Source organism: Ammospiza nelsoni, chromosome 10 (genome assembly GCF_027579445.1).
Source record: "Ammospiza nelsoni isolate bAmmNel1 chromosome 10, bAmmNel1.pri, whole genome shotgun sequence".
Taxonomy (NCBI): domain Eukaryota; kingdom Metazoa; phylum Chordata; class Aves; order Passeriformes; family Passerellidae; genus Ammospiza; species Ammospiza nelsoni.
Genome location: NC_080642.1, coordinates 26,610,202 through 26,627,484, shown reverse-complemented (window position 1 = coordinate 26,627,484; position 17,283 = coordinate 26,610,202). Strand labels below are relative to the sequence as shown.

The window sequence follows — 17,283 nt, the reverse complement described above, 5'->3', positions numbered from 1 at the left end:
TAATGGGTCTTCCTCCTGCCCCTGCCTGTTGCATTACAGCCAGAATACTAGCTTGTTGTCTTTTTGCAGTTTCTTTTTCCCTGTTGTTGTATACCTTCCACGCTACCTCCAGCATTTTATCCAAACTTCTAGTATCCTCTCCTTCCAGCTTTTGTAACTTTTTCCTAATATCCTCTTGTGATTGCCCCATAAACAACAATGCCAATTGAAGTTTTCCTGATTGATCCTCTACATCTAAATTAGTAAACTTCCGAGCCATGTCTTTTAATCGTTCTAAAAAGGCAGACGGAGACTCATTCTTGTCCTGCTTGACCGAATACAACTTAGACCAGTTCATAGTCTTAGGTATTCCTGTCCTAATTCCTTCCACCAACAATTCCTGATATCGTTTTACAGCCCTTATTCCTCCCGTAGAGTTTGGGTCCCACTTAGGTTCCTCACTTGGTACCAATTCATCAACTGTCTCATTTAGTTGTCTCAACCGAATTTCCTCACGAGCCTTTTCTCTAGTGGCTCTAATAACCATTTCCTTTTCCGTGGAATCCATTATAGTATCTAATAATACCTGTAAATCATTCCAGTCCGGATTCTGAGTCTTTATTACCAATTTAACCACCCTTGCCACCCTTTCAGGATCCTCCCGATAACTCCCCGCTGATTGCTTCCATATTACCAGATCCCCGGGGGAGAAAGGCACCTTTATAAGTATCCTTTCTCCCTGTGGTCCCACAGCTTCCCTCAACGGCGCAATTAACTGTGGCCCCTTCTGCCCCTTCCTTCCCTTGCGAGTCCGCCCTGCTAACGGAGTTCTTTTAACACTCTCATTCTTTTCACCATCACCACCATCACTATCACTCTCACTAGATCCCGTTTTTATAGCTATATCCGCAGGGGGAGCAGGGGGCACATTAGGAGCAACTGGAACCCTTGGAAGTGCTATACAATAGGACAAATCTTCCTCGACTGAAGGATACAAATTACGCTCCTTTCTTTCTTTACATCCCACACACTCCCTTTCATCATTCACTTCTAAAACCAAGATACCACATTCCTTTTGCCATTCCTCTTTCCGATATAAAACGAAAAACAAATCCAAATATGGTATTTCATCCCATTTCTCATTTCTCCTTAAAAATTGCATCAAAGATTCCATTATCCCCAATTCCAGTGTACCATTCACCGGCCATCCCGCTTCCCCAATCTCATATTCAGGCCACTAATGATTACAATAACCTATCATTTTACTTTTATCCAATTCTTGATAATACCCTTCACTTTTCTACCGTTTCAATATACAACCTAATGGTGTATTTCCAGGTATTTTACCATTGGCTTGCACTAAGGTTTTAAAAGTTTTAAAAGACATCATATTACGACCTTTAATTCTACTATTAATCCCAATAAACCAATATACCTTAAACCAATATACCTTCTCGCCGTCCTTCCCTAAAACAAACAGGAGGCGAGTTCCGGTCCTGCGTCCTTAGACGTCTTATGGCCGGAGCCTAGGCTTTTTTACCAACCACCAAATCCAAATCCAATTACCACCTTTTTCCAATATAAAGCACCTTCGGGCTTACCTTGGCAGTTGTCCAACAGGCGCGGGGTGTCGGTCACGACCGATGACTCCCCGAGAAGTGCTCGGTGCCGGCTTGGAGTAGATCGGGACGCGAACCGCCCCAGCAGCCCTTGGAGTCCTGCCGCGGTCGCCAGAAAACTGTTGCCCGATTGATAAATGACACAAAACTCGGATAAGTTTTGTGGGTGCTTTATTAAGGGCCCGGGGAACTGGGGGACTCATGTCCCAAAGTCCGAGCCCCCGAATTCGCGTATGGGTGCTTCCCTCTTATACATGCAATTCACAACAAAGTCTCTAAGGAACAGTTTCCCCGTTCCCCTTGCCTGGTCACAGACCCCTTGTGATACATTCCTTGGTTCACAAATAAGATCATTAATCCTCTGCTTATCTTATTCTAAGAGCATTGTATGCTGCCTCTAGACAGTTTAGCATTCTTACCTTCTTGCACTAGTTTAATTATTTATTAAATCTCTAAGACTACCTGCTAGGTAACACACAAAACCCAACACACTTTCAACGGCTACAAAACTACTTTTTAACAAACCAGTTCACACACAACTCACTATAATTAAATATTTTGCTAAATTTCATTTCTTTTCCAACACTGTGGGATCACTCAGGGCTCCAGAAGGGAGCAGGGCAACATTTCCAGAACTGATCAACCTTCAGTGAAATTTAAGGGGAATGGCACAAATGAGATCTTGCCACACTGACACGGATTATTCTGGCAGGAAAGGTACATTGAGAACTTGCCTTCAACATCTGGCAAGGTCTTCAAAGTACCATTCACCAGCATTTCCAACTACTCCAAGTCACGTGCCAGTCAAGAAGGAGCACAGATGCTGCAGAACCATTTCCATGGTGTGCTGAGATCCCCTTCTGTCTTGGGGAATTGTGCACTGCAAGGGGGTGGGGTAAGGCTGCGGGAGCCTGTGGCTCCTGGTCACTCTCCACGCTCTCTGCAGGTCCTGTGCAACATGCCTGGAGGGGCAGCTGGAGCAGCCCAGGGCCCTGGGGCTCTCTCCCTCCCACACAGGAAACCCTCACTAAATGCTTGGGGAAATCTGCAGTGCCACTGCTGTCTCTCCCAACCTCCGTCCCTCCCTCCTGCTTGCCCACCTACCCATGGAACAGCTCCCACAGCCCACGGGCACATGGCCAGGCCCTCTCAGGATGCACTGGAGCCTTGCTCTCCCCCTCTGCCCTTTCCCCACCATGGGCACCCCATGCAGCCGCTCCCAGGTTTCAGGACGTGTCTCCCACGGAGGGAGCCCAGCAGGACAGCTCAGTACCCGAGTGCCCTGAGCCTGCTCGGGACAATTCCTCTGGGTTGTGCTCGTCTTGTCCGGGCTGTGCCCGCAGTGCCAAGCAGCAGAGAGGGCAGCTCAAGCCTTGGCAGGGCTCAGACCCAGAGGCACAGCAATTAACTCCTGTGACTGTGCCTGGCATCGCCTCCCTTCCTGCAGAAATGCCACCTTCCATAGAGCCTCTCTGTCCATCCCTTGAGAAATGAAGAGGCACAGCTGGATCAGATGGAATCATTGCACATTCAGTAGGTGGCTTCTTCAGGAGGCAATACTTGTCCAAAACATGGATAAGGATCAGGAAAATCTTGATCCCCCCAGGCCTTTGGGGCTGGCTATTGCCCTCCCTCCTCCAACAGCCACACCTCAGGATGTGCCTGGGGACCGAGAAAATGCAGGGGATCTTTGGTGAGTTTGGGCTGCGTGTCAGCTGATGCCCAATGCCTTCCTGCAGAGGCTGGGGAGAAGCTGCAGCCAGGCCAGGCTGGGAAACTGCCCTGCAGGGCATAGAGGCAGCAGCGGGGCAGCGAGGCTGCCATGGATCCCTTCCCGCTGTTCCGGGCACGGCGTGTCCAGATGTGCAGCCAGAGCCCTCGGCTGCTGAGCCCCAGGACGAGGCTGAGGGAAATGCACCCACAATTCCCTTTGAGCAGTTCTCTCACCATGTGCTTCAGGATGTTGTTTGGCCCCTGGTGGGGAAAGGGCAGAGGTGGGGTGAGGCTGCCATGGATCCCTTCCCGCTGTTCCGGGCTCTGCTCTGACATGGGGGACCCTGGCTCACTCTAGGATCTCTCCCAGGTCTCCTCCCAGAGCTTCATCCCACAGCTCAGCCCAAAGGGCCAGACAGGTATTAGGAATTTCACAGCCTACCATTGGTGACTCATAGTCAGAATGCACAGGAAAACTCTAGGGGTGTTTCAAAATACCAGATGCTGTATTGTTTCCTTCCCACTGCAGATTTCCCATTTCCCCAGCCTCAGTCCCTGGCAGCCTGCCTGGATGTTCTCCCTGCACCGCTTCTGCAATCCCACTCGTCCAGGTCCTCCTGGTTCTGTGGGCAGCTCTTCGGGCCACTGAGGCCCTGTTCCTCCTTTGTTTGTGAGCATGTCCGAGTGAGAGATGATTCAGGTGCTCAGCACCAAGGCCTCCAGCAGCAGTGGTCAGTTCCTGAGCACACTCGGTGGCCACAGGCAGCTGCCGATGGCTCTGGCAGGGATGTGAAGGGGAGGCCGTGCAGGGGAGCAGCCCCCACGCCCCCGCCCTGCCCATGGGGGCCTGCAGCCCATGGGGATGGAGCAGCAGTTTCTGGTTGTAAAAGTCCATCCGAAAATCCTTCATTTTTTGCCTCACAATTGTCATGAGAAAAGACCACCGAAAGGTTAAAAACTGTTGAGCCAGTTGGGAAAGAAAGTCTCATGCTTATTCAGTGTGTTCACAGGTGGTATTTGCAGAACATGCCATGCTGAACTCGAAGGGGCATGCTGCCCTTTTCTGAACAATGGAACTGGACTTTCTTCCGACCTCCTGACTTGGCTGGACTGAGCTCTGGGGTGGCTCCCCCCCTTCCAAGAGAAGACCCCTCTCGCCTGCCTTCAACCATCGTGACAGACAAACAGAGATGTGAGTCCCCTCATCACGAACCCAAGACAAGACAAGAAACCCCCCTGGCACCCCCCTGGCACCCCCCTGGCACCCCCTTCTAGAGACTGGGACTGAACCCCCCCCAGCTTGGGGAGGGAGGGAAAAACTGCCCAGAATAAACGTACCTGCGAGCATTCAGCCATGAAAACAATGGAATAACATGCCCCTCCTCCTGTTCCTATTCTCTTCCCCTCCATGGAAACCTCATTTCGGCCACCCTTCCCCCAACAAAAAACGGTGTATTTTGGGGTGCAATCCGACCGTCCTTTGAGATCTCCCCGAGACGTGCATCAGTGAGTTTCGACGGCTGGACCCCCGAAGGACAACGACACTTTTCGGTTGCTATAGCCCCTACCTGACCCTTCTTTCCTCCCTCTTCCCTTGTCTTACCCTTTTCTTCCCTAGATTCCCTAACCAAACACATATTCAGCTGTGGGTATTATCAATAAAATTGCATTTTGTTGATTTGTTACTGCAAAGCCCCTGTGCCTTGTTGGTTATTTTTTGCACCAAAAAATCATCCGTCACCCGTTTATTCGGGCGGACCTCGACATGGTCTCTTAACTGCTTCGTGTGCTGGAAAGGCTGGGCTCGCGTGGACTCTCGAATTGTCCCTGCTGCCGAGCTCCGGCCGGCAGCACTGAGCCTTGTGCACTGGAGACACTGTCCATGGCGGCACCGGCTGAGCCGCGGAGCTATGCTTGCAGTCTGTTAAGGTACAGTCTATTTAGGTTGCCAAGTCGAAACTAAGGCTCCTGCCGGCCGCAGGGCGGAGGGAGAAGTGCTCACACAGGGAAAGTGGTCAAGTCCCGCAATGCCGGCCTCATTGGAGCAGGGCAACACCCCTGCACTGGGCTTCCTGTTTCGCGAGATGCGCTGTAGGCTGACTGACTGCGTGAGCCTGACCCAGTGCAGCATCCGTGGCGGGGCAGGTCGCTTCCCCCTGCGGCAGGGCTCCGCTCCCCCTGCTGCTGCCACCGCTACCGCCGCTGCAGTGCAGCATCCCCGGTGGTGCGGGTCACTCCCCCCGCAGCGGGGCTCGGCTTCCCCTGCCGCCATTGCTCGCCGCCACTCGGAGCCGCCGCTGCCGCCCCAGGTGAGCTGCCTGCCGTGGCTGCTCCCCATGGTGCAGTGCCCATGCTGAGTTCAGAGTGGCACAGCCCTGCAGGCGCCCTGAGCAGCTGCTGCTGCCGCCATCACAGCAGGGCCGCTGATCTATTGTGCATCTAGTTGCAGCGCCAGCACCACAACGCACGTTTTTGCAAGTCTATATGCAGCAATCTCGGGAATTCTCTTCCCAAGTCAACATTCTATAGTCCACGCTTTTCTAAAAAGCACTTAAATGTTCATACACCGCTTGTCTGCCCATTACCTTCTAACCTGATTTTTCAGCGCGCTGCAGCCCTTTGCAAGACGTCGGTGGCGTTCTGTCAGCTGGACTCTCCTATGAGGTCACCAGGGCACTGAAGCCCACCCTTACACCCTTCTTCAAGTTTCCTCTATAGGATCGCCTTTTGCACGGATCCTGCCTTTTGTGCCTCCCGGCCTGCGTTGGGACTGACACCAAAATACTGCACCGGACCATGGCTCGCAGGTTCAAATCAGCCATAGGATGTCATCTCCTGTTTGGGCGGCCATTTGTTGCAGAATGAGCCATTTGTTGGGAATGAGCCATTTGTCGGGTGCAGGGAAAACTTGGGACGCTCAATAGGAGAATCAGCAAGCTCCGTTTATTGCAAAGAGCATCAAACTTTTATACACAACAAGTAATAAGCTCATGCATATTCTGTAAGTTAGCAGTCTATTGCTTATATGTTACTGGGCTTCCAAGGGTTGCAGGGTGAAGAGAGAGGGGAGAATCTTGACCTCATGTTCAGAAGGCTGATTTATTATTTTATGCTATATATTACATTATTACTATGCTAATACAAATAGAGAGAAAAAGTCTCAGAAGCTTACTAAGCTAAGAATAGAAAAAGAATGAATAAATAAAGGAGCTCTCTCTGATTCTGTCCCAGAGAGAGCTCGATCTTTGATTGGCCCTTAATTGCAACATGGGCCAATCACAGGTGCACCTGTTGCATTCCACAGCAGCAGATAACCATTGTTTACATTCTTTTTCTGGGGCCTCAGCTTCCCAAAAGGAAAAATCCCAAAGAAAGGATTTTTCACAAAAGATATCTGTGACACTTATATACGGATATCAGCTTCTTCATTCCAAAGGAGTTACATTTGCTTTTTCTCATGTCTCTAGTCTCTCAACTACAGCACTTGTTATAGTAACACAGCTATGCTCTCACCTTGCAGGTGCAGAACTTAGATTAGCTGTGTTCTTGTCATGCACCTATTTCTCTACAATGAAGGGTCTTGATTTTTCATATCTATTCAGATTGCATTAGAAGGTGTTGGGGGTCAATATCAATTGGACATTAGTGATATCAACTTATAAACACGAATAAAAAACAGGAAAAAGCAGTTCACTTTGCAATGTTTTCAATACAATATATTCACTTTGCATTAACTTCTGAAGTCTGTCTAATTAACCACAGAAGAATTGAAAATTTTTATTATTCCCAGGGGCTTTAAATGAAATGTTCAGGTGTTTTAAAAAATGTTTCTGAGTATTTTTCACTGAATTCCTGAACTGAAGATCTCAATCAAGAAGAGGCCTCTGGAGTAATAAAATTCATCAGCAACCTCCAGGTGGCTGAGGATCCATCCCCATCAGAGCAGCAATGAACAGAAATGGGCACAGCTTTGTGGCTGCCCCAGCTTTGGCATGGGCCCTTGTTACTGCTCTGACACGTCGGGTCACCAGATATTACTGTGCCTGAGTGGGTCACAGCTGGTGAGAGAGAGACGGTGAATCTTGTTTCTTGAATCAGAAGGCTTGATTTATTAAGATATTATATATAATACATTATGACTATACTAAATAGAATATAGAGAGAGGTTTGCAGAGCAGCTAGGCTAGGCTAAGAATAGATAGAAAGAAATCACAACAAAAGGACTCAGTCCCCCGGCTTACACTTTGTGATTGGCCCTTAATTATAAACATAGAAAATGAGCCAATCAGGAAACTCCTGTTACATTCCACAGCATCTGATAATAATTGTTTACCTTGTCTTCTGAGGCCTCTGGCCTCCAGGAGACACAGAAATCCGAAAGAAAGGATTTCTGTGGAGAAATGTCTGCGCCAGTCCCTGGGCCTGGAGCAGGAGCAGTTCTTGAGGGCCCCAAGGCCGGGGCTCTTGTGCTGCCCTGGGCAGATGGGATGGCAGCAGGGACTGCAGAGCTCTCAGCACCTCAGCCCGAGGGGAGCAGGGCTGCCAGGGAGCCTCCTTTGGCCTTGGCCAAGCACCTTCCCCCATGGCTGGGGCTGAGTCCTGTGGCAGCTGCAGCTGCTGCTGTGCCCTTGCCAGGGGCTGAGGCCGTGGGGCAGTGCCCAGAGCAGCCTGGCCTGAGCAGAGCTGTGGGGCCAGAGCCTGCTGGGCTGGGCTGGGCTGGGGAGAGGCCCTTGGTGCTGCCCAGAGCTCAGGGCAGCTGGCAGAGCTTGCAGGGAGCTGGGCTGGGCTCAGAGAGCCTGGCCCAGAAACCATCAGTGTCCATCTCAGCCTGGCTGAGCGTGCAGGGGCCAAGAAGAGCAGCCCAGGGTCTGCAAGTTCTCTTTGTGGGAGATGAGCTTGTGATCTCTGAGCCCTCTAAGTGCTGGGGCTGCACTTCCAGCTCCAGAGGAGATGTGACAGATGGGGGCAGAGACAAAAATAATTTCTGCTGGATTCTTTCTGGTGTTTGCTTATACAGGTGTCCTGGTTTAGGACAAATTAGGGGAAATCTCCAAAAGGGAGCCCCCCAAAACAAAACAAACCTCCAACCACCCCTCCCCCAATACCGGGTTCGGGAAGGAATTTCTCGGAGGAGCAAAGTGGAAAACAAAACCTATTTATTTACAAGTAACAAAAGAACACTCCCCAACACAAGAAAAGAAAAGAAACCAGGCTGTATTGTGGAGGGCGCGGAGCTTCTCTTGCAAACTCCAGGGGTCCTGGACATCCAGGTCAGGTCCGAGCCAGTCCAGTATCTTCAGGGGAGGATAAGAAGGAGGGAACAAAAGAAAAGGAAAAAAACCAGCGCAGAAAGCAGAAAGCAAGCAAACAAGCGGCTAGCCAAGCCAAGCAGCCAAAAGCCAAAAGCGAAAGTGCCCGGTCACACTCCCTCCTCTCTTCCCCACCCCGCCGCAGCAAGACGGCCGGGGGTGGGGGGGGGGAAGAGAGAGAAAAGGCACAGCTGCCAGACACAACACACAGTATTGGGATAAAGGCTGTCACCCCACGACACTCCACCCCTTATCCCATATCGTGAACATACAATAAAAAACTTTCATTTCACTTACTCACACCTTTGACACTTACGCATTCCTCTCATCTTACTTGCTCAGACCTTTGACACTTACAGTTTCCTTCTGTCTCACATTCAACAAACAATGACATTCATATATGAGTCTCATCCCACAATCAGGTCTCCCTGAGGCACACACCGTGTTGTTCCATCTTTCTGCATTATCCACCATGTATAACCTGGTCCTTGAGCAAAGACAATCCCACGGATGAGTTTGTCTGTACTCGAGGCAGGGTTGATCCATACAGTCTTTCCCAACAAACCTCTGACATGGGCCACTGGGGCTTTATCCCCATCTACTATATCAAGGAGCTCAGACTGAGCAGGACCCGCTCGGTTGGTGGAACCTCGAGTGTTAACTAACCAGGTAGCCTTTGCCAAATGCTGCTCCCAGTTTTTTAAAAATCCCCCACCCAATGCTTTTAAGGTGGTTTTTAACAATCCATTGTACCTTTCCACTTTCCCTGCAGCTGGTGCATGATAGGGGATATGGTATACCCACTCGATGCCATGTTCCCTAGCCCAAGTATTAATAGGATTGTTTTTAAAATGAGTTCCATTATCCGACTGAATTCTCTCGGGAGTACCGTGCCTCCAAAGGACCTGCTTTTCAAGGCCCATGGTAGTGTTACGGGCTGTAGCATGAGACACCGGGTAGGTTTCCAACCATCCCGTAGTGGCTTCTACCATGGTTAGTACATAGCGCTTGCCTTGGCGGGTTTGAGGCAGTGTGATGTAATCAATCTGCCAGGCCTCCCCGTATTTGTACTTAGACCACCACCCCGCATACCAGAGGGGCTTCACCTGCTTGGCCTGCTTGATGGCAGCGCACGTCTCACAGTCACGAATAACCTGAGAGATACTGTCCATGGTTAGATCCACCCCTCGGTCTCGTGCCCACTTATAGGTGGCATCTCTACCCTGGTGGCCTGAGGCATCATGGGCCCATCGTGCTAAGAATAACTCTCCCTTATGCTACCAGTCGAGATCTATCTTCAACTCCCCTATCTTTGCAGCCTGATGTACTTGCTGGTTGTTTTGCTGCTCTTCATTGGCGCTACTTCTGGGGACATGGGCATCTACATGGCGAACCTTCACAGGTAACTTCTCTAACCGAGTAGCGATATCTTTCCACTCTTCCGCAGCCCAAATTGGTTTTCCTCTGTGCTGCCAGTTGGCCTCTTTCCATCTCTTCAGCCATCCCCATAGAGCGCTGGCTGCCATCCAAGAATCGGTATACAAATAGAGCCTTGGCCACTTCTCTCTCTCTGCAATACCTAGGGCCAGTTGAATAGCTTTGATTTCAGCAAATTGACTGGATTCACCCTCTCCTTCAGTAGCCTCTGCAATCCGTCAAGTGGGACTCCATACAGCTGCTTTCCACCTCCGTTTCATCCCTATGACGCGACAAGAACCATCAGTGAATAGAGCGTAACGTGTTTCTTCTACTGGCAACTGATTGTAGGGTGGAGCTTCCTCAACCCGGGTCACTGGCTCTTGTTCCTCATCCGCGACACTAAAGCTTTCACCTTCAGGCCAATTTGTAATTATTTCCAGAATCCCAGGGCGATTTAACTGCCCAATTCGAGCGCGCTGCGTAATGAGGGCAATCCACTTACTCCATTTAGCACTGGTGGCATGGTGGGTAGAGGGAACCTTTCCTCTGAACATCCATCCCAGCACCGGTAGTCGGGGTGCCAGAAGGAGTTGTGCCTCTGTACCAATCACCTCCGAGGCGGCTTGGACTCCTTCATAGGCGGCCAAGATTTCCTTTTCTGTTGGAGTATAGTTATCTTCAGACCCCCTGTAGCTCCGACTCCAAAATCCCAATGGTCGGCCTCGGGTCTCACCAGGTAGCTTTTGCCAAAGGCTCCAGGACAGACCATGGCTCCCGGCTGCAGAGTAGAGCACATTCTTCACATCTGGTCCCATCCTGACTGGACCAAGGGCTACAGCATGAGCGATCTCCTGCTTGATCTGGACAAAAGCTTGCTGCTGCTCAGGGCCCCAATGGAAGTTGTTCTTCTTGCAGGTAACCAGATAAAGGGGTCTCACAATCTGACTATACTCAGGGATGTGCATCCTCCAGAAACATATAGCACCTAGGAAAGGTTGTGTTTCCTTCTTATCAGTTGGTGGGGACATAGCAGTGATTTTGTTAATAACATCCGCAGGAATCTGACGCCGTCCATCTTGCCACTTCACCCCCAAGAACTGAATTTCTCGGGCAGGTCCCTTGACTTTGCTCTTCTTAATGGGAAATCTGGCTTCCAGGAGAATATGAATTACCTTCTCTCCTTTCTCGAACACTTCTATTGCCGTGCTCCCCCAAACAATGATATCATCAATATATTGTAAATGTTCTGGAGCCTCACCCTCTTCTAGTGCAGCCTGGACCAGTCCATGACAGATGGTAGGACTGTGTTTCCACCCCTGGGGCAGTCGGTTCCAGGTATACTGCACTCCCCTCCATGTAAAAGCAAACTGAGGCCTGCATTCTGCTGCCAGAGGGATGGAGAAAAACGCGTTAGCAATATCGATGGTCACGTACCACTTTGCTGCCTTGGACTCCAGCTCGTACTGCAGTTCCAGTATGTCCGGTACAGCCGCACTCAGTGGTGGAGTCACTTCATTCAAGGCATGATAGTCCACAGTCAGTCTCCATTCTCCGTCAGATTTTTGCACGGGCCAGATAGGGCTGTTAAAGGGTGAGTGGGTTTTACTGACCACCCCTTGGCTCTCCAGCTCTTGGATCATCTTGTGGATGGGGATCACCGCATCTCGATTTGTCCGGTACTGCCTGTGGTGCACTGTTGAGGTGGCAATTGGCACTCGTTGCTCCTCTACTTTCAAGAGTTCTACTGCAGATGGGTTCTCTGATAGTCCAGACAAGGTATTCAATTGTTTAAAACCCTCTATCTCCACTGCAGCTATTCCAAAAGCCCACCTGAATCCCTTGGGATCTTTGTAATAGCTATTCCGGAGGAAGTCTATGCCCAAAATTCACGGAGCCTCTGGACCAGTCACAATTGGATGTTCCTGCCACTCCTTCCCAGTCAAGCTCACCTCAGCTTCCAACAAAGTCAACTGTTGTGATCCTCCCGTCACTCCAGCAATGGAAACAGGTTCTGTCCCCACGTGTTCCGATGGCATTAAGGTACACTGTGATCCAGTGTCAACCAATGCTTCATAGTCTTGTGGCTCTGATGTGCCAGGCCACCTGATCCACACCTTCCAAAAAACCCGGTTTTCCCGTGCCTCTTCCTGGCTGGAGGCAGGGCCCCTCTAAGCCAGATTGTCCTTCTTTCCTTGGGCATATGCCTTAGAAGTTCCTTCAAGGGGATCGGACATGTCATCGTCATCATCATACTTAACATCTCGGCTACGAGCGACCGGAGCTGCTATCTTTTTGGTGATACTTCCTCTTTTCTTCAAATCACGCACCCGTTGTGCCAAACAGCGGTGGGTTTTCCATCCCATCTCCTCATGTCTTCTCCAGACTCACGCAGAAAAACCCATAACTCAGCCTGTGGGATGTACCTTCTCTCCCCATCAAAGGAGCACCAGCGTTGGACACCAGGGCCTCTAATTTGTACAGCTGAGATTTGAATAAGGTCCTCCTTAATCTCTTCTTGGAGTTTCTTATGATTCTCCTCTATTTTGTCCTCTAGTTTCTGCAGTCGGGTTTCCACTGCTGCAATTCTGGCATGAGTTGGGCCATGCACAGCATCTGCATACGCTCGAAGCTTCTTTGCCATATCGAGCACAGTCTCATATGTATCATCCCACTTCATTATTGCTAGGGCAGAAGCGTATTCAGGTGGCCCAAGTCGCACAAGTTTCCTCCACATTACAGGTGTGCACGGTACCAGGTCCGGATTTCTAGTTGTTGTGTCATCTGAGAAAATGAGCTCTGCCACCGCCATCTCTCTCAGGCGTTGAATCCCCTGTTCTATGGTCTTCCACCATGTCTGCTGTATATAGAGATCATCCGCACACAGGTATCGTTCTGCTACGCTTCTTAGGACCCGTTCCCAGAGGCTGTGAGGGTTAGCCCTGCTCATCATACCTTGATCGATGACAGGATCATGTGACAGGGATCCCAAATACCTCGCTTCGGTACCATCCAAAATCGTAACCTCCCCTGCAGCATCCCAAAGGCGGACTAACCAACTAATTATAGATTCGTCAGGTTGTCGTCTGTAATCCTTTCTTAGGCCTCTGAGGTCCTTCAGAGAAAAGGAGTCAATATTAGCTCCAGATTCTGTGCCCCTTGATGTGGCCTCTGATTTTGGTGAGGGTACTTCTCCTGCATCATCATCATCATCATCCTCCACCTTTCGATCGGTCTTGCCTTTACACTTTCCACCTCTTGTATTAGCTGCAACAGCCATGGTTTGGGGCCTACTGTCTGATTCAGCTGCTAGCCTGGGGCCTGGGATGTTAGCTGCAGCCTGGGTCACTGGGGTAGTAACTAACTTATCTCCCTGTTCCCTTTCTGCTATCTGCTGCTCCACAGTATCTAGCAGAGTACGGTAAACAAATGCTAAGGCCCAGCTCACTGCAGTAATCCTTTCTTCCTTAGTATTACCATGGCACTTCTCCCTCAAATACTTTGCCACCTCGACTGGATTCTGAATTTGATCAGATGGAAAGTCCCTGTCTATAGGATCAGAAAATCCCTTTAAAGTCTGGCCCATATCCTCCCATTTCCCACTCCAGTCAAGATTTTTCCTGCTTTGTTTTACTCCTGAGTCAGGAGTGTCTCTAACCCCTCTAGAAATTTCAGCTTTCATTTTATACACACTCCAGACAGTATAGAAAAGGCTTAATAAATTAAATGCCAGAAAGATGGTTTCTTTCAAACTCAGGGGAAATTCAGTATTTTCTAATAGAGATGTCAACAGTTTGGAGGAGAAGAAGGAAGACACAGGCTGAAAAACCCCTTCCCCTTCTTCTCCCCAAACAAACTGAGTACACAGCCATAACAACAATCCATACATTCCTGACCAACACATCATCACACATAAGACCAGTACAATGACTATTCTGGTTAGTGCCCCCCGCTTACAAAAGCTACTTATTAGGGACAACACCAGAGCTATTTTTGAGTAAGGAAATAACCCCAGGGACCATAACGGTAGCAAAACTTCAAAAACCCCTAGAGACCAGAAATACCAGCAAACTTCCACTCCAAATGACATTATGAATCACCAATACGCCCACAAAATAACCAAAACCAAAATATTATTGTTATAGGGTTTTTTTCCACTGTTTTTTTTTTTTGGCCTCGATTCCCGGCCAACGCACCAAAAAATATACTGTCCTGGTTTAGGACAAATTAGGGGAAATCTCCAAAAGGGAGCCCCCCCAAAACAAAACAAACCTCCAACCACCCCTCCCCCAATACTGGGTTCGGGAAGGAATTTGTCAGAGGAGCAAAGTGGAAAACAAAACCTATTTATTTACAAGTAACAAAAGAACACTCCCCAACACAAGAAAAGAAAACCAAAACAGACTGTGTTGAGAGGGCGCCACTCTTCTTTGCAAGCTTCGGGTGTCCTGGAGCTCTCAGGTCAGGTCCGGAGCCGGTCCAGTATCTTCAGGGGAGGGTAAGAAAGAGGGAACAAGAGAAAAGAAAAAAAACAGCGGAAAAAGCAGAAAGCAAGCAAGCAAAGCGGCTAGCCAAGCCAAGCAGCAAAAGCAAAAAGCCAAAGAGGCCTGGTCAAACCCTCCCTCCTCTCTTCCCCGCCCCGCCGCGGCAAGAGGGCCGCCGGGGGGGGGGGGGGGGGGAAGAGAGAAAAGGCACAGCTGCCAGACACAACACACGATATTGGGATAAAGGCTGTCAACCCACGACACTTGTGTTTCGCTGTCTTTTGGAATTCGTGCCGGAGCGGGAGTGCTCTCTGCCCTTCCCCTCCGGCTCTGCAGCGCAGCGTGCTCGGCTCTCTCCACGTGGTCAAGGGATATCTCTCTCTCTCTGTGCGGGGGAGGGGGGTTCTCTGCACACGCAGCGCGGGGGGGCCCCGGTTTCAGCTTGCCACGTGGCGTGGCTGCTCTCTCTGTTCCGCGGGGAGGTTGCATTCCATGGCAGGGGAGGCTTTGTTTCTGCCTTGGCTTGGCAGGGCGTGCCCTGCTGCTGCTGCCCGGGAATTTTAAAAGCAGTATATACAGCTGCCTTGTGAAGCTTTAGTCTGTTTCCTATCTGTGGATTTTTTTAGAAATTGGTAGCTGATTTTGGCTTTGTTTTTGGTCAGGTGGGATTTAGTACTTTGCCTTTTACATCTAACATGGGTTTGAAACTCAGCATTGTACAAAAAGGGATGTATTATAATATTGTTAGCATTTTAGACAGTGGTAATGTTAAGTTCTCAAAGGAAAAATTGAAACAGTTTATAAGATGGCTTTTTCTGCACTTCCCATGAGCAACAGCACCTGCAGTGGGACAGGAAACTCCCAGCTGATGGGAACAAACTTTCTGGCTGACTGCAGAGGCCAGGACAAAGCTGAGTGGTTTCCCTGCTGTCCCCCAGCCCTTGCTGGCCGCAGGGGCTGATGGCATTTGTGCTCCCTCAGGTTCATGTCCCCACACCAACAGCATGTGGGGTGCTCCCCCTGCTCTGTGCAATGCAAACAGGGGCTCCTGAGCCAGTGCTGCCGTGTCTGTGCCTGCAATGATGGGGCACCTGTGTGAGCTGGGGAGAGGCCAGGGCTGCAGAGGGAGGATGTTCTTGGCAGCTCCATGAGGATGTTCTGGGACGCTGCCATGGGCTGTGCAGCGCACTGGGGATGGATCAGCCCCTGCTCTGCTGCTCCTTCCCGTCTGCCCCAGGGCCCTTGCAGAGCCCCAGCCATGCTGTTTTCCCCCAGCCTGCCCACGGCCAGCCTGGGGCTGCTCACGGATGTTTTCTGTGCTGAGCATTGGCCTGGCCGTGTTCTTGAGAGAGCCTGGGCAAGGAGCCTGGAGCCCCCAGGCCCTGGCCTGAGGCGTCAGCACTGCCCCAGCAGTGCCCATGGCCTGTCCCTGCTGCAGCCCCGGCACTGCCACCCCCAGGGCTGTGCCCGGCCCCGAGAGCACTCAGGCCCTGCAGCAACACCAGGGCCACCAGGGCAGCGGAGCAGGGCCACGGCAGCAGCAGTGGCAACACCAAGTGCTGCTGGGCCCAGCTCCTGTGCCAGCACTGATCTGCCCCCAGCTCTGCACACAGACATTGCTGCTGCACCTCCAGAGAAAGCAACAAAAGGGCATCTCTGCAGAAAACTTTGCTTGGAGATCCTTTAGTTCCTTTAAATCCACCAAGAGCGCAGCCCCTCATTGACACAGTCCGTGGCCACAGGCAAGGTAGAGAGAAACAAAATGAAAAATGGCACAGAAAATATAATTTTTTTGTGGACAATATGAAAAAAAGAAAACAAAGGAAAAGAATCCCCAAAATGAAGCCAGTAAGAAGTATTAAAGATGATTTTTATTACAAGTTATTTGTGATTTTTACTACAAATGATTTGTAATAAAAGAGAAGATTAATGTTTTTTAAACCATCCAGTCATCAGTCTCCATACTGCAGCCTTGAGCTCCTGGTTCCTCAGGCTGTAGATGAAGGGGTTAAGGGCTGGAGGCACCACCAAGTACAGAACTGACAGGGCCAGATCCAGGGATGGGGAGGACATGGAGGGGGCTTCAGGTAGGCAAATGTGCCAGTGCTGAGGAACAGAGAAACCACAGCCAGGTGAGGGAGGCAGGTGGAAAAGGAGGGAGGCAGGTGTGCTGTCCCTACTCAGAGGGGATCCTCAGCACAGCTCTGAAGATCTGCACATAAGAGAAAACAATGAACAGAAAACAACCAAATACCAAAGACACACTGACAGCAACTATTACCGCGACCTGAGTGGGTCGCAGCTGGAGAGAGAGAGACGGTGAATCTTGTTTCTTGAATCAGAAGGCTTGATTTATTAATATATGGTATAATACATTATGACTATACTAAATAGAATATAGAGAGAGGTTTGCAGAGCTGCTAGCTAAGCTAAGAATAGATAGAAAAGAATCCACAACAAAGTTGTGGCCAAGGACTCAGTCCCCTGGCTTGAACTGGTGATTGGCTCTTAATTATAAACATAGAAAATGAGCCAATCAAGGTGTTCCTGTTGCATTCCCCAGCAGCTGATAATAATTGTTCACCTTCTCTTCGGGGGCCTCTGGCCTCCCGAAGATGCAGAAATCTGAAAGAAAGGATTTCTGTGAAGAAATGTCTGTGACATCTCACCTTTTCTAAATTGTATAAAAATAAAAGAAAAAATGCTGATGTGGAATGAACAGGAAATTCCTTCACCTATAAAATATAGAAGACTAATAAATCA

The 17,283-nt window shown here is 49.9% G+C and overlaps 1 pseudogene; it reads left to right on the top strand.

The window, feature by feature from the left end:
- Positions 1-17,283, top strand: part of LOC132077835 (zinc finger protein 208-like) — a 403,462-nt pseudogene that overhangs the window by 190,904 nt on the left and 195,275 nt on the right.